Source organism: Trichosurus vulpecula, chromosome 2 (assembly GCF_011100635.1).
Source record: "Trichosurus vulpecula isolate mTriVul1 chromosome 2, mTriVul1.pri, whole genome shotgun sequence".
In the NCBI taxonomy this organism is placed as follows: Eukaryota; Metazoa; Chordata; class Mammalia; order Diprotodontia; family Phalangeridae; genus Trichosurus; species Trichosurus vulpecula.
Genome location: NC_050574.1, coordinates 3,301,869 through 3,323,255, shown reverse-complemented (window position 1 = coordinate 3,323,255; position 21,387 = coordinate 3,301,869). Strand labels below are relative to the sequence as shown.

The window sequence follows — 21,387 nt, the reverse complement described above, 5'->3', positions numbered from 1 at the left end:
TCTGCCTCTTGGTTCTCTGAAGGAGGATGGGGGAGGGGAGCAGGAGAGGATGGGACCATCTTTTCCAAGCCTCACCCTACCTGTAGGCTAAAGTCTCTGGCCTGAGGGCAGGGTCTCACCCAGTGTAAATCCCCCATAGGTCACCCTCCTGTCCTGGGAGAACTGAGGAAAACCTTTGCCCCTCTTAGGTCGTTTCAGCCTGCAGAGGACCAAGGCCTGGCCTTAGCAGTGAGCCTGGAGCCAGAGGGAATGGCCCCTGGGAGCTGCAGACCCCCAGCCCAGGTGAGTGCACTCTGTCCTCAGACTTGACCAACATCAACCAAAGAGGCCATTTCCAAAGACAAAAAGGAGTTTGTATGAGGCTGGCAATTACTTACTGATGGAATGTTTCTTTAGAAAAATAGGCAGGAAATTTGAAATAGTAGTAACTGCCCTGCTCTCTCCTGTGTTTTGAACTGATTCAAGGCACCACCTACTCCTGCACCCTCCCACCCTAGTACTGCCCTCCCCTGTGCTTTTTTAAAGTTTTTCCTCATAATTCCTGAGTCACAAGGATGACCCCTTCACTCATTCCTCCATCCTGTAGGGGTCTTGTCTTTGCTCCCTTTATCCATGCCTACCACCCCTCCCCCATATCCATAGAACTCCCCTGTCCCCTTTGTTTCTTTGGCCAAGCTCTCCCTGCCAGACCTTGAAGGCAGGATGCTCTGCTTGTTCTCCAAGGTCTGAGCTGCAGTTTTATCAGTCTGGTGCACAGTGACCAGTCTTGTCTTATAGCTGGTTTGCCTCTTAAGGGCACACTCACAGGGCAATGAGTGTTTAAAGGAGCAAATGCTATGATCTGGGGCTGGGGGCAGGGACAGGACAGGAATAAAATGTTTTTATATGTCATTGTGGGGAAAAAGGAAATATTATTTAAAAAAGACTAATAGCCAATGGCAACTAGGTTGCCCGGTAGATAGAGCACCAGGCCTGGAGTCAGGAGGATCTGAGTCAATTTTGGCCTCAGACACACACTGGCTGTGTGACCCAGGGCAAGTCACTTAAGCCTGTTTGCCTCAGTTCCTTATCTGTAGAATGAGCTGGGGAAGGAAATGGCAAACCACTCCAGTACCTTTGCCAAGAAAACCCCAAAGTGTATCACAAAGAGTCAGACACAACTGAAACAACTCAAAAACAACATAGCCATTCCCCAATAGATAAATGGTTAAAGGATATGAACAATGAATTCTCAAAAGAACTGCCCAGTATTCCCAACCAAAGGAATGCTCCAAACCACTAGTAAGGGAAAGATAAACCAAAACCACACTGAGACTTCATCTCCTACTCTGCAAAACTGACCAAAGTGACAAAAACTGGCAGCAGTCAGTGTTGGAGGACTTGTGGGAAGGTAGGCACACTAAGACAATGTTGGCGGGCTAGGAAATGGTTGTATTTGTTTGTCCTTCATTTTCAAAAAGGACCATGACTTCAGGGACATAATGACATGACTTGCAGTTGACTTTGATTTGAGTGAGAGAGCTGTGCAAGGTCACCAGCCTCCCTTTCTCCTCCAGAGTCATCTGGGTCCAGTGGCCAGATATTCTTCAGGACAACTGGAGATGGTCCAGGATGGAATGGCCCTTTTAGACTAAGGCCTTCTCATGTACTCACTTAGAGTGAGGTAAAACCCATTCAGTGAATAGGCCTCCTTATGAAGTCAGTCGAGGGAAGTCCCCTTTAATTAGGAAAAAAGAAAAAGAAGTCATGTCATCATTTCCCTGATGCCATCGTCCTCTTTGAAAACGAAGCACAAACACACCCTGTGAGTAGACCAGCCTGCCTGAAAGGTGACCCAGCTAGTTGGGGAACTCAGCTTGTCCTCTCCCTCTCCTCTCCAAAGGAAGGTAAATTTTGATGGCCAGAAGCTGCCCACTTAGCATGGGGTTTACTGCCTAAATTTCTTTCTTTCTTTCTTCTTTCCTTCCTTCCATCCTTCTTTCTTTCTTTCCTTCCCTCCTTCTTTCTTTCCTTCCCTCCTTCTTTCTTTCTTTCCTTCCCTCCTTCCCTGTGTCTTCCTTCCTCCCTTTCTCAATACCTTAAACCCAGTTCATTCTGAAGTTCATAGATTGGACCACAACAGGTCCCTTCCCAAGTTCCACTTAATGCCTCTATTTTGGGTCCCTCTGGCTTAGAGCAAATGACCACGGTAATGGTTTCTCTTTGGAACAGCAACCCCGAGGGTCTTCTCCCACCTTGATTTTAGGAAATGGTTGAAGATCATGAAGATCTGAGTTCCAATCCAGCCTCAGACACTCACTAGCTCTGTGACCCTGGGAGGTGACTGAACCTGTTTGCCTCAGTTTCTTGAACTGTGAAATAGAGATAATAAGAAAACCTCCCACATTTTTGGTAGTTTGATTGGTATGTCACTGAATAAGTAAATTAATTTAGTTAGAAATGTCATTTTTATTATATTAACTCAACTTAACCATGAGCAACTGATGTTTTTTCCATTCAGATCTGACTTTATTTGTGTGAAAAGTGTTTTGTAATTGTGTTCATATCGGTTCTGGGTTTGTCTTGGCAGATAGACTTCCAAATATTTTATATTGTCTACTGTAGCTTTAAATGGACTTTCTCTTTCTATCTCTTGCTGTGGTGTGGCTTTGTTAGTAATATATAGGAATGCTGAGTATTTATGTGGGTTTATTTTATATCCTGCAACTTTGCTAAAGTTTTTTATTATTTCAAGTAGTTTTTTACTTGATTCTCTAAGTAAATGATCATATCATCTGCAAAGAGTAATAATTTAGTTTCTTCTTTGTTCTAATTCTGTCAATTCCTTTTCTTCTCTTATTGCTAAAGCTAACATTTCTAGTCCCAAATTGAATAATGGGGTGATAACGAACATCCCTGTTTCACCCCCAATCTTGTTGGCAATGCATCTAGCTTATCCCCATTACATATAATGCTTCCTGATGGTTTTAGGCAGATGCTACTTATAATTTTAAGGAAGACTCCATTTATTCCTATGTTTTCTAGTGTTTTTAATAGGAATTAAAGTTGTATTTTGTTTTCAAAAGCTTTTTCTGTATGTATTGAGGTAATCATATGGTTGCTGCTAGATTTGTTGTTGATATGATCAGTTATGCTGACAGTTTTTCTAATATTGAACGAGCCTTGCATTTCTGGAATAAATCCTACCTGGTCCTAGTGTATTATTCTTTTACTGATAGTTTATTTAAAATTTTTGCGTCTATATTCACTAGGGAAATTGGTCTATGATTTCTCCCTTTTTACTCTTCCTGGTTTAGGTATTAGTACAGTATTTTTGTCATAAAAAGAATTTGGTAGGAGTCCTTCACCTGTTTTCCCATATAGTGTATAAAGCATTAGAATTAATTGTTCTTTAAAAGTTTGATAGAATTCACATGTAAATCCATCTGTCCCTGGCGATTTTTTCTTTTTCTGAGATGGGGTTATTTATGATCCTCTTCTGTTAACCTGGGCAATTCATATTTTTGTAAATATTTATCCATTTCCCAAAGTTTTTCAAATTTCTGGCCATACAATTGGGCAAAATAATTCCTAATTATTGTTTTAATTTCTTCTTCATTGGAGGTGAATTCACCCTTTTCATTTTTGATACTGGTGATTTGGTTTTCTTTTTTTTCAAAACAAATTGAAAATTGGTAATCAATTTTATTGGTTTATTAGTAAAACCAGCTCTTAATTCTGTTTGTTAGTTCAATAATTTTCTTGATTTCAGTTTTATTAATCTCTCCTTTGGTTGTCAGTATTTCTAATTTGGTATTTAATTTGGAATTTTCAGTTTGTTTTTTTCGTGTGTTTTCAGTTGCATGCCCAATTCATTGATCTATTTTTTCTCTATTATATTCATGTAAGCATTTAGAGATATAAAACTTCCCATAAGAACTTCTGTTTCCTGCATCACATAAGTTTTGATATGTTGTCCCATTATTGTCATTCTCTTGAATGACAATATTTGTTCTTTGACCCGCTCATCCTTTAGAATCAGACTATTTAATTTCCAATTGATTTTTAGTTTCTCTTTCCATAGTCCTTTATTACAAATAAGTTTAATTCCATCATGATCTGAAAAGAATGCCTTGACTCCTTCTGCCTTTCTGCACTGGATTGCGAGGTTTTTATGCCCTAGTACATGGTCAGTTTTTGAATATGTGCCATGTACCACTGAGAAAATTGTATATTCTTTTTTATCCCAATTCAGTTTTCTCCAGAAGTCTATCATATCTACCTTTTCTAAATCTCTATTCACTTCCTTAACTTCTTTCTTATTTGAGGTTAGATTTATCAAGTTTAGAGAGGGAAAGGTTGAAGTCCCTCACTAGTATAGTTTTGCTATCTATTTCTTCCTGTGATTCCTTTACTTCTGTTGTAAGAATTTGCATGCTGTATCACTTAGTGCATATATGTTAAGTAATGATGTTTCTTCATTGTCAGTGGTGCCTTTTAGCAGGATGTAGTGTCTTTCCTTATCTCTTTTAATTAGATCTGTTTTCCTTTGAGACTATGGTTGCTACCCCTGCTTCTTCTACTTTAGCTGAAGCATACATTCTAAACTTCTCTAAGAATTTTTATCCAATACCACTTGGTGCATATATGTTAAGTAATGACATTTCTTCATTGTCTATGGTACCTTTTAGCAGGATATAGTCTTTCCTTATCTCTTTTAATTAGATCTATCTTTGTTTTTGCTTTGTCTGAGATGAGGATTGCTACCCCTGCTTTATCTACTTTAGCTGAAATATTATATATTCTACTACAACCTCTACCTTTACCCTGTGTGTATCCCCCTGTTTCAAATGTGTTTCTTGTGAACAATATATTGTAGGAATATGGTTTTTAATACATTTTGCTATCTGCCTCTCTTTTATGAGAGTTCATCACATTCACATTCATAGTTATGATTTTTATCTGTGTCTTTTTCTCCATTCTATTTCCCCCTCCTTTTATAAGCTTCTATTTCTCCCTTCCACTCCTCAAAAGAATTTTGCTTTTAACCACCCCCTTCCTCAGTGTTCCCTCTCTATTGACTCCCTTCCCTTCTCTTACCCTTTTCCCCTTGCTACTTCTTCCCTTCTTTCTAACCACCACCCTCTTTTCTTTCCCCTTTCCCTTCCTACTTTCTGGAGGAGAAGTTTGATTTCTATTGTTTTCAGAGTATGTTATTCCCTCCTTGAGCTAAATCTGATAAGAATAAAGCTCAAACACTGCTCTTCTTCCCCCCTTCTTTCCCTATAATATGTTTTTGTGCCTCTTCTTGTGATGTAATTTGAACTTTTTCTACCTCCTCCTTACCTCTTCTCCCAGAACAATCCATCTATACTCATTATTTATTTTTTATTATCATATCATTTACTTTATACTGATACCCTCAGTGTATGTATATCCCTTTTCATTGTTGTAATAACTGTGCCATTCTCAGGTTGACACATATATAGCATATATAAAACTATATAATCCTATATAAGGATATAAACAGTTTGCCTTTATTGAATAACAAAGTTTTTTTTCCCCCTGTTTAGCTGTTTATTTCTCTCTTCAGTTTTGTATTTGAAGATCAAATTTTCCATTGAGCTCTGACCTTTACATCAGGAAAGTCTGTAATTCCCTTATTTCATTGAATGTCCATCTCCTTGCTTGAAATTTATGCGCATTTTTGCTGGGTAGTTGATCCTTGGTTATATGCCATGCTCCTTTGCCTTTTGGAATATCATAGTCTAATTCCTCTTGTCTTTTGATGTAGAAGCTGCAAGATCCTGTGTGGTCCTCACTGTAGTTCTGTGATATTGAAATTGTTTCTTTCTAGCTGCTTGCAGTATTTTCTCCTTGACCTGATAATTCTGGAATTTGGCTACAGTATTCCTTGGACTGTTTAATTTGGGGTCTCTTTCAGGGTGTGGTGTGTGGATTCTTTTGATGACTATTTGACCCTCTGGTTCTGGGATCTCAGGCAGTTATCCTTCATGATTTCTTGGAAGATATTATCCAGGCTCTTTTTTTCATCAAGCCTTTCCAGTAGACCCATAATTCTTAGATTATCTCTTCTGCATGTACTTTCCAGGGCAGTTGTTTTTCCAATCAGATATTTTAGGTTTCTTCTATGTTTTCATTCTTTAGGTTTTGTTTGACTGATTCTTGATGCTTCATAGAGTCATTAGCTTCTACTTGTGCAATTCTAATTTTTAAGAAATGGTTTCCTTCATTTAGCTTCTGAAGCTCCTCTTCCATTTGGCTGCTGTCTGCCATAGCTCTGACAGATTCCCATCCTGGGCTGAGAGGCCTAGGGATTACCACCAGTTTCATATGCTCAGTGCTCTCTTAGCCCAGTTTGCTGGCTTGGTTCCACTGTTGCTCCTGTTCTTGTGTGGTTTGGTGCAGTTCTGTTGGCTGGGCACTCTCCCAGCCCACAGATCCATCCTGTTGACCCTGCAGACTCTCCTGGCTTGGAAATTTGCCACACTCAGTCTGCTAGTGGCTTTTAACTCTCCCAGATCTGCTCAAATTCACTTTTTCAAATGTATCTGACAGAATTTGTAAGGTAGTTCTTGTAAGTCCCTGCTTTTACATCACTGTCTTGGCTCCACCCCTCTGATTTTCTTTCTAAAAATATTTCACACTCTTTTTTGTCATTGAACACCCACTTTTTGTCCCATACTGCTATGCACATATTTGTAGGATAGATCACCCTGGGCTGCACACTGAATGCATTCTTCCCTTTCCTCCTCATTTCTAGTCCTTTTGGAATAGTTTTCCATATTTCAGTGTCCTCTCCATTGTATTTGAAAGGCTCTCTTTGGATGCCTTTTAGAATTCACTGAGCCTGGAGGACCTGGAAGTCTAACAGAGGAAGACAGCACAGAAAGGAATGATGAAAGCCGGTTGGAATGAGGAGAACGTACCCCAGTAAGGTGGCACAATGAAGCCGTCAGTTAGAAAAGTCCCAAAGATGCTGAGCCTGGTGAGAAGTGAGATGTCTGAAATGAGCCTTCTACTTAAGTGGAGGTTTGGAGTTCATAACCTCTTCCCAAGGTGGGGAGAGATGCCTGTGGAAGGCTTGAAAAGGAAAGAAGTTTGGAATAGCTATTGTTGGGTGTGAGTTAGGGAATCAGCGATCGGTTATCAAGAAAAGGACTACCTTCCTACATTGAAAGTACTGTGCACTGGAGGATAGTGACTCATGAGATGCCAGTGGAAAAAAAGAATTATAAATTCTTGGGAATTTCAAAGCATGCAAAAGATAAATATCTTAATTATTTGCAAGTAAAAAAAATAGAATAAAGCCTTATATCTAATATAGATTAGAAATAGACCATGAGTCAGGTGTTTTGAAGAAGAAATCAGAATGATAAAAAAGCAATGGAGAGTTTTGTCCATATGATGTAAAATTGTTCCTTAATATCAGAATGTCTGGTAAAGAGAGTCATATGTTAATGATGAAAATGGAAGACCATCAAATTCCAAGCACTTTGGCTGAACTCTCATTGTGCATGTATCAGATAGGAAATACAGATGACTGCTCCCAAGTGTCAAGGTATTTTCAGGTTGGGACATCCTCTCGTGTACATGGTCCATCAAGAGGCCTCTTAACTCTTTCTCTTGACTTTTGTTCTCCCAGGTTTCCAGAGTTCTACAGGCATGATTAGATCCTTTATTTCTCTTGAGGAAACTGTCAATACTTTTCTCATGCTTTAGCTGAAACGCAACCTACATTAATGAAATTTTGCTTTTTTAATGTATGAAGGAACTCTGCACAATTATTCTTGTTTCTGTGTAAGTAAGTAGCAGAGTATGGATCAGTTCTCTACTGCTTGTGCCAATTTTGGTCTGACAGTAAGACCAAGTAAATAGAGGTTCTTGAAAAGGTCATGGATATCAAGGGAAGTGATTTAAAAATATTCAAGGAAGGTGATCTAGCTGTAAGAGATCTTAAACTGTATTATAGACCTGTAATCATTAAATCAATCTTGTCTGGCTAAGAAGGAGAGTGGTGGATTGGTGGAATTGGTTAGGTACAAATTAAATTATAGTAAATGACCATAGTAATCTGCTGTATGATCCCAAAGAGCCAAGGTTTGGAAGAAAAACTTTTTTTTTTTTTGAGAAAAACTGCTGGTAAAATGCAAACAACTGTATAGCAGAAACTAGGCACAGACCAACATCTTGCACTGTATACCAAAATAAGGCCAAATTGGATACAGGATTCACACATAAAAGGTGATATCATAAGCAAATTAGGAGAGTATGTCTGTTAGATCAAAGGTGAAGTGAAGAATTTATGACCAAACAAGAGAGAGAACATTAGAAAATATAAAATAGTTAATTTTGATTTTATTTAATTAAAAAAATTTTGCTTTGTTTTTTTGTTTTTTTCCAGAAACAAAGCTAGTGTAACCAAAATTAAAGGGAAAGTAGAGAAATGGGAAAAAATTTTTCCAACAAGTACCTTTGATAAAAGTTTCATTTCTCAAATATGTAGAAAAGTGAGTCAAATTTATAAGATAGAATTTGGAATTCAGTACTTCAAAAAAAGCCCAAATGTTAAAAATGTTTTAGCATGTAATTGGGGGGCAGGGGAAGAAAATATACATTTTTAAAATGTAAAAAACAATTAATAAAATCGAGGTTCTCCATCATCCAGCATGGCCCCATCCACATGTGGCACCATTGGTTACAGCCAATTGGTCACAGGAATTTTCAGTCCTGTGAATCATTTCATTTCCCTTGGCAGTATGTTTTCCAGCATGTCCATATAGATAATGATGTTTAAAAAGAGAGAACTTTTGAATGAGCTACTATATAATTATATTTGATTGTGGGACTGAGTGGCCTTCTTTGGGAAAAGCTTGCCCTAACTGCTAAGTCAGACTAACCTAGATATTCTCTTAAGTCCGAGTCACCTGTAGATATAGGGAATAGTTAAACTGATAAGACTCAGTCACTTAGTAGCAGGTTTTAGTGTAAGACACATGTCTTTTTACGGCTAAAATAGTCATGGGATTATAAGATTCTTTTCAAAGGCTAAATTCCTCTTTCAGTCTACTAGAGGAAGGTGGTTGATGAAAGGCTAAAGTCTTCTTTCCAGTCTTAGTAGATAAGCTCCTTTTTACTTTTTCTGCATCTAGAGGTTAAATCTAAATTGAGTAGTGTAATCTAATAAGGTTGAGTTGTCCTCTCTGGCAGGTGGAGGATGGGGAGTGGCTGCTAACTAGAAACCATGAGCTCCCCTTTTCCAGTCTTTCTTGGAACTATAGGCCCCTTTAAAGTAATTCTTTAGTTCTAAAACTCATCAGCTGCAAAACCAGGAATTCTGGGGTAATCTCAATTTAATAGACAGGTTGAAAGAAACATGATGAATCTGGGACAAGAAAACATATGTGGAGTACGTATTGATCTGACCCACCTTGTCCAATTGAATTATATTCAAAACATGTTTCCTGAGATTATTGTAATTTTTCTGTTCCTCTTCTGTTACAAAAATAAGCTCTGGAAATCACAGCTCTGTCACAAATTACTGAGGAATTAGTTGACCTTAAAGGTAACCTGTCATCTGGTACAATTAAATCATTATTTACTAGCAAATATTATACCTCACATTATTTTCTATTTAAGATAACTAATTTTGAGTTGATGCCTGCTTTGCTCAAGATAGTTTAGGGTTTGGGAGTGGCCAAGGAAAGTGTAGGAGAAAAGAGGAGTTAGACTGGGTACCAAAGTGAAGGTCTACGGAGGTACTGTGCTGACCTTTTTCTTAGTATGCCTATGAAAACTGGACATTATACCAGGGCCATGCCAGCAAACTGAATCTCTCCATTTGAAGTGACTTAGAAGGAATCAGAAGATCTCCTGGCAAGATAAAGTACTGGACACTGAAGTACTTTCTCAAGTTAGACTGCCAAGCATCCCCACTCTCCTTCAGAGAGTGCAGCTCTGATGGGCTGGCCATGTTGTTCAAATGCCCAAAGTATGTTTGCCTAAAACACTATTTTTCTGAGAACTCATGTAAAGAAGGCACTCACATTGTGGTCAGAGGAAGTGATACAAAGGCCTTTCCAAGGTCTCCCTGAAAAGCTGTATAATCAATGGTGATATATGGGAGACACTGGGAAAGGACCACCCAGAATGGGGTGCCTGCATCAAAGAATGTACTGTGTCATGTGAGCAAAGCAGAATTTTACAGTCCTTGAAAAGAATGGTGAGATATGCAAATTGAGAGCCATCTCCACCCCAGATATTCACAGGGACTATTTGTGCCCAACTTGTGCTAGAGCCTTCTAGGCTTGTATTGGTCTGATTAACCTTGGTCAGACACACTGTACCTTGACCTTGACATAGTGATGTCATTTGGTCCTCTTTGAGTACAAAGATCAACAAAAAAGACACAACTATGCAACTAAATATTATAGTAAAGAAATAAATGCTGTTGACAAATGAAAGCAATCATAAAGTGAAGGCGTAAGACATTTTGGCCATGACACATCATAGCTGGGGTATACTCAAGCATCAGTGTAACTGCAGATAACTGTTCTTCACTTGGCTGTAAAGTCTCATAGCCCTCAGTTCAGTCTAGATTATAATTAGTATCTGTTATGAACCCTTTTCATGTTTTATCTAGAGAAGACTTTGTTTCAGCTTCTCAGGAAATGAACTGGATCTTTTCTTTTTCTTTCCTATAAGCACACATAAATGCCCCCCTTTCTCCACAAATAAAGTGCATTTGCCAGCTTCTCACAAATTCCTCACACAATTTTTAGTATAACATGTCACTTCTATCATTTTTGATAAGGCAGAAATTTCACATCGTCTCTCTCTTCCACAGATCTTGCTACCTCACAGATAAAACACATAATTTGTCTGAGATTCCACAGGGAGACATATTCCACAGTAAGACCTTTCTCATCTTTATTCCAAGTGACCACATCAACTGATTTCCTCAATATTCCATTCGGCTCTTAATGACTCTGGTTTCAAGTGTTGACTGACATTCATCAATGGTACAACCTTTGGGTAAATCCCCTTTCTGTCCTTCATTTCCTTCCTCTCGCTTGATGAAGGTTAGACTATTAGGAATTCTGGAGTCTCTTTCTGCTCTAAATCATGGGACTTTTGATGGTTTAGGAGTTGGTGACATTCAAGGATGTGGCTGTGGACTTCACCCCAGAAGAGTGGGGCCTCTTGGACCATCCTCAGAAGGAGTTGTACAAGGAGATTATGCTGGTGAATGCCCAGAACCTGCTCTCCGTGGGTAAGGACACTTCCCCTGGCTGCTCTGAGTTGGCAATCAAAGGGAATATCTTCCTTCCTGAGTGTGCTGGCTTTGGAGCATTTGTCAATTACTGGAAAGGGAAAAGTTCTGTTGTCCTGTGTCCAAGAGGCAGCGTCCTCCTGCTTCTTGGTCTTCCTATAAAAGGTCAATACATTGTGTGAGGAGAACCTGGAGGTTTCCTGGTTGCCCTTGAAATTGTCTCTTGCCAATTCTAGGTACCTTGAGGTCAAAGTTCAGATCAGTTTTGAAGCATCTCAGGTGTGGAAGTAATCCCATATTATGTAGTCCAGCCTCTCCCTGGACATGAATTTTATCTAACAAATCTCTGAAATCTGCTCAGGCAGCTTTTCCCTATACCCTCTTCCTCTTTGGGAGGGGCCAAGTATTTAGGACATTGTTCTTTGTGAGAAGTATCAGTTTGTAGCTCCCAGCTCCTAGTTGTGCCTGGTAGGGCACATTCATCTTCCTTTACATTGGCCCAAATTCCAGCCCAGGAGGTGGGAAAGGAAGGAAGGGAACAAGCATTTCTGTTCACCTGCTGTTCACCAGCTGTTGTGCTAAGTGCTTTCTTTACAATATGATGTCATTAGGTGATGTTATTATCCCCAGTGGACATTTGAGAAATCTGAAGCCAACAGAGGTTAAGTGACTTGTGCAGGAGCACACAGCTAGTAACTGTCTGAGGCTGGATTTAACATCTGGTATTCCTTACTGCAGGCAAGGGCTCTCTCCACTGCACTACCAGCTGCCTCTAATTTCTGGATAATCATAGCTATGTAATGAGTCCCTCCTCCTATGAAGAAGGTGTACCAAGACCAAATGTTCTGACTCCAGATTGGCTCCATGATCTTCTCCCCATCTCTCCTTAAAGCTCCCCAAAATTAATACTATGGATGCCTTGCTCCAGGAGTTCAGGGAACTCTCCTGTGCTCCTTGTTTGCAGACCCCTGTCAATGCAGGAATAACAGACTGACCAAGAATCAGAATTTGGTCAAACCAAGGTTCATTGAGTTCCCTAGCAAGAGAATCACAGCAGAAGAGGCAAAGACTCCTGAATGAAGAGTCCCAAGGATTTTATAGGTTTTAGGGAGTGGGGAGCTGGGAGAAGGCAGGGCCACAGCTGATTCATCAGGATCTAATTTTCAGGAGCTCAAGGCTGATCTGGAACATCCTAGTTTGGGTTCCTTGCATTACAGGCCTTAATAGGAGAATAAGCCAGATCTGTGTGAATGTGATGGAGTGCTTCTCTAGGTTTGTATGTGCACTCTTTTCCCTAAAGAGACCTAAATTACAAGTTTTCCTCCATCCTCATCCCTGATTCCCCATGCCCAGGTCTGCCAGTTCCCAGAGAAGATCTGATTTGTTATTTGGAGGAAAGGGAAGCACCATGGCTGCTGGAGCAAGAAGGCCTGAGAAACTGCTGTCCAGGTGAGTGAGGGGAAAGCAGGTCTATGAGAGCTGGGATATCAAGAGGCTTCTGGGTGTGGGGGTGAAGCAAGTGCTCGACCTGGGGCAGGAACACCTGACTTGGAATTCTTTTTGAGACCCTTTTTAACAATGGGATCCTGCACAAATCACTGAACCACTGAGTCTCAGTTTCCCCCCTTTTAAAATGAGGGAGTTGGACACCATGACCTTAAAGCTCTCTTCCAGTGATAAATCTCCAATCCAATAAAGAGTCCTTGATTGGAATTTGGAGGCATGGATCTCCCCTGAAAGTGCAAAAAGGGCTAGGCTTTCTAACATGGGCTTTTTGTTAGACTTCAAGGCAGTGAGCATTTATTAAGTGCCTGGTATGTGCCAGACCCTCTGCTAAGCTCCAGGAATATATAGAGATATAAGGAACGTCCAATGCTCTCCTGGAGGTCCCAGACTGGAGGTTGGGGCACATAACCTGCCAACAACAATATATAAACCTGTCCTGGACAGGACAAATTGGAGCTCATTGAGAGAGGGAAGGCCCTAAAGTGAAGGAGGCCTGGAAAGGCTCATTGTGGAAGATGGACTCTAGCTGGGGCTTCAGGGAAGCCAGGGTGAACATTCTTGGCTGGCGGATGGTGAGGAAAGCCTATGGAATCTGGAGGTGGAGTGTCCTGTTGACAGAACAGAAGGGAGGCCTGTACCACTGTACGATTCCATACTTGGTAGGGATATAAGGTGAATGAGTAGGCGAAGGGCAGATGATGATTGGCACAGGTGATTAACAGCCCTAGAGAAGATTTTCTTTTTAATTCTTTTGCTAGGGAGCCACAGAAGTTTGTTGAGTACGTGCTGACATGGTCAGTCCAGAACTTCATGAAGATGAACTTTGATAAGTGGGTGGATGGAGGAATGAGTGGAGTGAGGGTAGAGTTGAGACAGCACCTCAGGTAGGACGTGATTGGGGCTTGAACAGAGACAGGGGCAATGCTGAGAGAGAAGGGTATATGTGGGAGAAATGTTACCTTGGTGGAATCCTAGGACTTTGCAGCAGATTGAATATCAGGATCAGAAGTATGAATGTGTGAGAGTCAGTGAGGAGCACATGACACCTCATTTGTGAGCCTGCACTATTGGAATGGTGTCTTGGAGAGCCTTAGGAGAGTAGGAAGAGAGGGGAGGGTTGGGGGAAAGAGAAGGAGCTTAGGTTGGAAAAGAGCCTCACTAAGAGAGAGGCAGGAGAAGGCTGATTGACTGTCTAAAGGCTGCAGAGAAGTCAAGGATGAGGATGAAGAAATGGCCAGTGGATTTAGCAAGCTGGAGATTTTTGGTTATTTTGGAGAGAGGAGTTTCCATTGAACCATGAGATTGGCAGCTAGACTGCAGGGAGTTTCATGGAAAGCAAAGTAAAGGAGTTGGAGACACCAGTTGTAAATGGGTTTCTCCAGGTGCTTAGCCAAGAAATAGAAGATAATGAGAAAATATCTCTTGGGTTGAAGGGATCAAGTGACTGTGTTTTGAGGATTAGAGAGAAAGGGTTTGATTTGTGGCAATAGGGAAGGAGTCATTAGTGCAGGAGAGAATGAAAAGTAGTGAAATAATGGGGATGCTGGAGAGGCAGCATGCTGAGGACAATGGCGAGCTGAAATGGGGTGATTTACACTTGGAAAGGAGTTTGCTGTAGCAAGCAAAGGGAGACCATTTCATCTGATAGTGGTGTCATAAAGGAAAAAAAGGCCCTTGATTTATGGGGCATGCGGAGGATGAGATCGGTCTTGATAAGGATCCATTTTTTCAGTGACACAGACAGCAAATTTCTCTGCTGAGGAGGTCGGGGTTGGGGGGGGTGGGGTGGAGAGTGGACACAAGCCATAAGGGAGTATTGGGGAAGAATGAAAGGAATTGGAAAAGCTGCTGTGCTGAATGGGGCAGTGAGTCAGTTTTGGGGTTGCTCAGGCATTTCAGTTGTTTCTGACTCTTCATGACCCAGTTTGGAGTTTTTCTGTCAAAGATAATGGAGTGGTTTGCCATTTCCTTCTCTGATTTTACAGATGAGGAAACTGAGGCCAGCAGGTCTAAGTGTCTTGCCCAGGGTCACACTGCTAGTATGTGTCTGAGGCTAGATTTGAACTTGTCTTCCTGACCAGTACTCTATCCCCTGCACCATGTAGCTGCCCCCCGGGAGTCAGTAGGGAGATGTCAAAGAGCAGCCTTGCCCCTGTGAGGGCCACACTGAGAAGATTATTTAGCCAAGATGCATAGTGGACCCAGGCAGCCTGGTTGTATGATTTTCTTTCTCCATTCAGTGGCGTCTAAGTCATTGCAAAGGTGGCTGCCTTACTTAGAGTTAATCTAAGGCTATGCTTTATGCAAATCATCAACCTGTGCCCCTTGCTTCATCTCTGAGGCCAATCTCTGGCCCATTCTTGGAGCATCATTGGCCACATTCTTTGAGGTGACAGCTACTCTTAGTTTGGGGAAATAGGAGGTAGAAACTCCCAGGTGTCCCATAGTATGAGATGCTTCAGGAGCCTCAGAAGAAGTCTGTCTGATTTTCCCTTTGGTCAGGCCCCTTCAGGGTTAGAACCAGATAGATGTCACTCAACATAAGGGATAAGGTGAAAGAAAAAACCAGAAAGAGGCCTGAGGCTAGAACCTGCATTTGCCAAATAAGACAGAGAGCAGAGTACAGGGAGCAAGGTGGAACCTGGGGCCTGATGTCAACCCTGGGCCTAGTCAGTCAGTCAATAAGCATGGATTAAGCACTTCCAGGTTTTGGAAGGGGAAAACCAGTCCCTGTTGTCAAGGAGCCTGCAATCTGGCATATGAATATGGAGATGGTTGAGAAGAAGTAACAGCTTGGGAATGTCACTCTTAGTCTATCCAGTGAAAGGAGAGCTTAGGAATAGGAAAAACGTCTAATTCAGTGGGATATATGAGAACTCAAGGAGTGAGGCTAGTGACACTTTGAGAAGCAGGGTAGGATTAGGGAAGAAAGAGTCAAAATCAAAAGAAGAATGACTACAATACAGGCACATCTCAGAGATATTGTGGGTGGGTTGTGTTCCAGAGCTCCATAGTAAAGCAAATACTGCAATAAAATGAGTCACGTAAATTTTTTGGTTACTCTGCATGTAAAAGTTATGTTTGCAATAGACTGTTGTCTATTACATGCACGATACTCTTATGTCTAAATGAGTGGATATACCTTAAGTTTAAAATGTTTTATTGCTAATAAAAGCTGTCTACCATTGGATCTTTCAGTGATCCTTAATTTTGTTGCTGATGGTGGGTCTGGCCTGGTACTGATGGCTGCTGAGTGATGGGGGGTGGGGGTACGGTGGCTGTGGCAGTTTCTTAAAATAAGGCAACAGTGAAGTTTGCCACATTGATTGACTGTTTTTCAGTTGAACACTTAAAGTCCCATTGTGGAAGTGTTAATTGGCCTAATGTCAATATTATTGTTTCTTGTGCAATAGGAAGACATGAAGAGAAGGAGAAAACAAGTCAATATGTAACAATAAAATAATGTTTCTTAAAAAGAAAACTCAGGGGAGAAAAGCTGTCTAGTAAGATGGAGAGATCATGCCCAGTTGTAGGGTTGGAGTTCTAGTCTCTGTCCCTCAGCCATTCTGTGCTCACGGCCAGAGCTGTGAATGTACGGAGAATGGTCTGCTGGAGTCCTAGGTATTTGTGAGAATCCGATGTGATTGTGTGTCAAGCTCTTTGTAAATCAAGTTATCTTGCAGATGTGAGCTAATGGCATTTTCAGTGATTGATTCTGTCCGTTGAACTTTGAAGACTTTTTTCTTATTCTGAGGAAATAGGATGTAGATGAGTTAGTTAACTTTCTCCCAATGGAAGTAATGGATTACAATTATGTATGTATGTACATGCATGTCTGTATATATGTTTTATTGTTTGTTTCTTGCAGAAGGAGAGGTTAGATCTGAAATGAAAGAAACTACTGTGAAGCTAATTTTTTCTGGGGAAGAAACTCATGAGCCAAGATTCAGGAGTGATGCTCCTTGTGACGTCACAGGGAGACAAATCTGTGCTGGACTTCAGAGAATCCACATGGGAGACAAACGTTATGATTGTCATCAATGTGGGACAGACTTGAGTCAACAGTCTCCCTTTATTTACCATCAAAAAATTCATAATGAAGAGAAACCTCATGAGTGTGAAGAATGTGAGAAAGCTGTTAGTGAACACTCATTTTTTATTAAACATCATAATATTCACACTGGCAGGACACTATATAAATGTAATCAATGTGGAAAGGCTTTCCGTTGCACTAACGATCTTGCTGCACATCAGAGAATCCACAGTGGAGAGAAACCGTATGAATGTAATCAATGCAGAAAGGCTTTTAGAAGTACCTCTGAACTTACTGTACATCTAAGAATCCACACTGGAGAAAAACCTTATGAATGCAAGCAGTGTAGAAAGGCTTTCACACAGAGTTCCCATCTTGCTGCACATCAGAGAATCCACAGTGGAGAGAAACCTTATGAATGTAATCAATGTGGAAAGGCTTTCAGTTGCAGCAACAATCTTGATAAACATCGGAAAATCCACACTGGGGAAAAGCCTTATGAATGTAATCAATGTGGAAAGGCTTTCCGTTGCACTAACGATCTTGCTGCACATCAGAGAATCCACAGTGGAGAGAAACCGTATGAATGTAATCAATGTGGAAAGGCTTTTAGAAGTACCTCTGCACTTACTGTACATCTAAGAATCCACACTGGAGAAAAACCTTATGAATGCAAGCAGTGTAGAAAGGCTTTCACACAGAGTTCCCATCTTGCTGCACATCAGAGAATCCACAGTGGAGAGAAACCTTATGAATGTAATCAATGTGGAAAGGCTTTCAGTTGCAGCAACAATCTTGATAAACATCGGAAAATCCACACTGGGGAAAAGCCTTATGAATGTAATCAATGTGGAAAGGCTTTCCGTTGCAAGAACGATCTTGTTGTACATCAGAGAATCCACAGTGGAGAGAAACCGTATGAATGTAATCAATGCAGAAAGGCTTTTAGAAGTACCTCTGAACTTACTGCACATCTAAGAATCCACACTGGAGAAAAACCTTATGAATGCAAGCAGTGTGGAAAGGCTTTCACACAGAGTTCCCATCTTGCTGTACATCAGCGAATCCACAGTGGAGAGAAACCTTATGAATGTAATCAATGCAGAAAGGCTTTTCGAAGTATCTCTGACCTTGATGTACATCTGAGAATCCACATTGGAGAAAAACCTTATGAATGTAATCAGTGTGGAAAGGCTTTCAGTTGCAGGAACAATCTTGCTGCACATCAGAGAATCCACACTGGAGAGAAACCTTATGAATGTAATCAATGTGGAAAGGCTTTCATTCGCAGCAACAATCTTGCTGCACATCAGAAAATCCACACTGGAGAGAAACCTTATGAATGTAATCAATGTGGAAAGGCTTTCCGTTGCACAAACAATCTTGCTGCACATCAGAGAATCCACACTGGAGAGAAACCTTACGAATGTAATCAATGTGGAAAGGCTTTCCGTTGCGCGAACTATCTTGATGTACATCAGAGAATCCACACTGGAGAGAAACTGTATGAATGCAAGCAGTGTAGAAAGGCTTTCACACAGAGTTCCCATCTTGCTAAACATCAGAAAATCCACACTGAAGAAAAATCTTAGGAATGCAAACAGTGTAGAAAGGCCTTCACACAGAGCTCTGTTCTTGCTGTACATCAGAAAATCCACAGTGGAGAGAAACCTTATGGATGTAATCAATGCAGAAAGGCTTTTAGAAATACCTCTTACCTAGATGTACATCTGAGAATCCACATTAGAGAAAAACTGTACGAATGTAATCAATGTGGAAAGGCTTTCAGTTGCAGTGCCAGTCTTGCTAAACATCAGAAAATCCACACTGGAGAAAAATCTTATGAGTGCAAACAGTGTAGAAAGGCTTTTACACAGAGCTCTGTTCTTGCTGTACATCAGAGAATCCACACTGGGGAAAAGCCTTATGAGTGCAAACAGTGTAGAAAGGCTTTCACACAGAGTTCCCATCTTGCTGCACATCAGAAAACACACTGGAGAGAAACCTCATGAACGTAAAAAGTGTGGAAAGGCTTTCACACACAGGAGCAATCTTACTGCACATCAGAGAATCCATACTGGAGAGAAACCTTATGAATGTAGTCAATGTGGAAAGGCTTTTAGAAGTGCCTCTGACCTTACGGAACATCAGAAAAATCCACACTGGTAAGAAACCTTATAAATGTAAACAGTGTAGAAAGACTTTCACACAGAGGAGCAATCTTACTGCACATCAGAGAATCCACAAGAAACCTTATGAATGTAATCCATGTGGAAAGGCTTTTAGAAGTGCGTCTGACATTACAGAACATCAGAAAGTACACACTGGTGAGAAACCTTATAAATGCAAACAGTGTAGAAAGGCCTTTACACAGAGCTCCAGTCTTGTTGCACGTCAGAAAATCCACACTGCAGAGAAACCTTATGAATGTAAACAGTGTAGAAAAGCTTTCACACAGAGGGGCAGTCTTACTGCACATCAGAGAATGCACACTGCAGACAAACCTGATGAATGTAATCAATGCAGAAAGGCTTTTAGAAGTACCTCTGACGTTGCTGTACATTAGAGAATCCATACTGGAGAGAAACCTTATGAATGTGAACAGTGTTTGAACGCTTTCACAAAGAAGCCCTATCTTACTACACATCAGAGAATCCACACTGGAGAGAAACCTTCTGAATGTAAACAGTGTGGAAAGGCCTTCACACAGAGCTCTGATCTTGCTGCACATCAGAGAATCCACACTGGAAAGAAAATTTATGAATGCCATCAGTGTGGAAATGCTTTCAGTTGTAGCTTGAAGCTTACTCAACATCAGAAAATCCATTCAAGAGAAACCTTATGAATGTAGTCAGTGTGGAAAGATTTCCAGATGTAATTCTGGTCTTGTTAAACATCAGAAAATCCACACTGGAGATGACTGTGTTCAAAGTGAAAAGGCATTCAAACATTACATGAGACAATCCACACTGGAGAGAAATCTTAGGAGAGTCTAGAATGTGGTAAACCTTTTATTGCATGCTCTTCCCTGACTAAACATCAGAGCATATTTACTAGAGAATAAATCTCATTAATATGATCAACATGGAAAATCATTCAGGCTAAAGGCATCTCTTATTTCTCACCAGAATTGACAGGAGATACAAATCCTGTCCCTGTCATGAATGTGGAAAGGCATCCAAATGGAGTACAGAGCTCATTAGACATCACAGAATTCTTCTTGGGAACAAGCCCTATAGGGACTAAGGCAGAGACCATCTCTTCTTTTACATCATACTTCATCCTGTAGAGAACACTTAAGAAGGTGCTCAATGAGCTCCTGCTTTTCCCTGGAAGATTGAGATCACTAGACAACACAATTTTAGCTATTGACAGAAGCTTTATGAAAGCAATGATTGTGGGAAGGCTTTCACCTGGACCTCATCCATGCATCTCCATTTGAGAAATCTTGCTGCAGATAAAATTTATGGATGTAATTACTGAGAGAAGGCCTCTTCCTGCAGCACAGACCTCATTAGATATCACATATTTTATACTGTGTATGAAGCCCTGAAAATGGATTGAATTTTTTTTCTGGAATCCTAAGTTTTCTTATGACTCCCCTAAAATATTCCATGGCATTCTTACTGCATTCCCCAGATGATTGGTACTCACTTTGTCTCGTGATGTTGGCTGGCACAGAAAGTCCCTCTGTAAATATTTTGGTATTTGTTGGACATTTATTTTTGTAATGATGTTTTAGTCTGCTGGGTTGCATAATGGATAGATGGCTGTCTGTGAGTTCACAAGACCTCAGTTCAAATTCAGCCTCTGATGCTTACTGGCTATGTGTTCCTGGACAAGTTATGTCTTAACCTATTCCTGGATAAGATTCCCCATCTGTAAAATGGGAATAGTGTCCACCTGCCAGGGTCAATGAGAGGATCAAATGAGCCAGTATTCTATGTAAAGTGAACTACTTGTGAGCTCACTATTGTTATTTTCCCCTGGGATCATGAGTCTCATTGCAATGCTAAAAGATATGGATTGTTTAGTGACTTTTCTTTTATTCAAATTAACATTCAGAAGAGTGTAGGTTAATGCAATATGTTGAAATGTATAGGGAGAAGGGTTTAGAGTTGGGAAGTTTTGGCTACAAATCTTGTGTCAGATGCTCTCTCAGTGTAATTCTAGGTGAGGAATAACCTTTCTGTGCCTCCATTTACTCATCTCTAAAAAGGGGATGTTGTGTCAGATTGGACAATATGACAGAAAAGGGAAATGAAGGTGTGGGGGAATTGGGACATTAATGCATTGTGCTTGGAGATGTAAACTGATCCAACCATTCTGGAGAACAGTTTGGAACTATGGCACATTAAACAGTGCATACCCATTGAACCAAGAATTTCACCACTAGGTCTGTATCCCAAAGAGATCATAAAAAAGAGGAGAAGACCTACATACAGAAAAAATGTTTATAGCAGCTCTTTTTGTGGTGGTAAAAGCCTGGAAATGAAGGGAATGCCCATCAGTTGGGTAATGGCTGAACAAGTTGTGGCACATGAGTGTAATGGAATACTATTGTGCTATAAGAAAA

General features: G+C 40.6%; 1 pseudogene; it reads left to right on the top strand.

Moving 5' to 3' along the window:
• Window positions 1–220: 220 nt before the first annotated feature.
• On the top strand, window positions 221–21,106 carry LOC118835249 (annotated as a pseudogene).
• The last annotated feature ends 281 nt before the right edge of the window (window positions 21,107–21,387 follow it).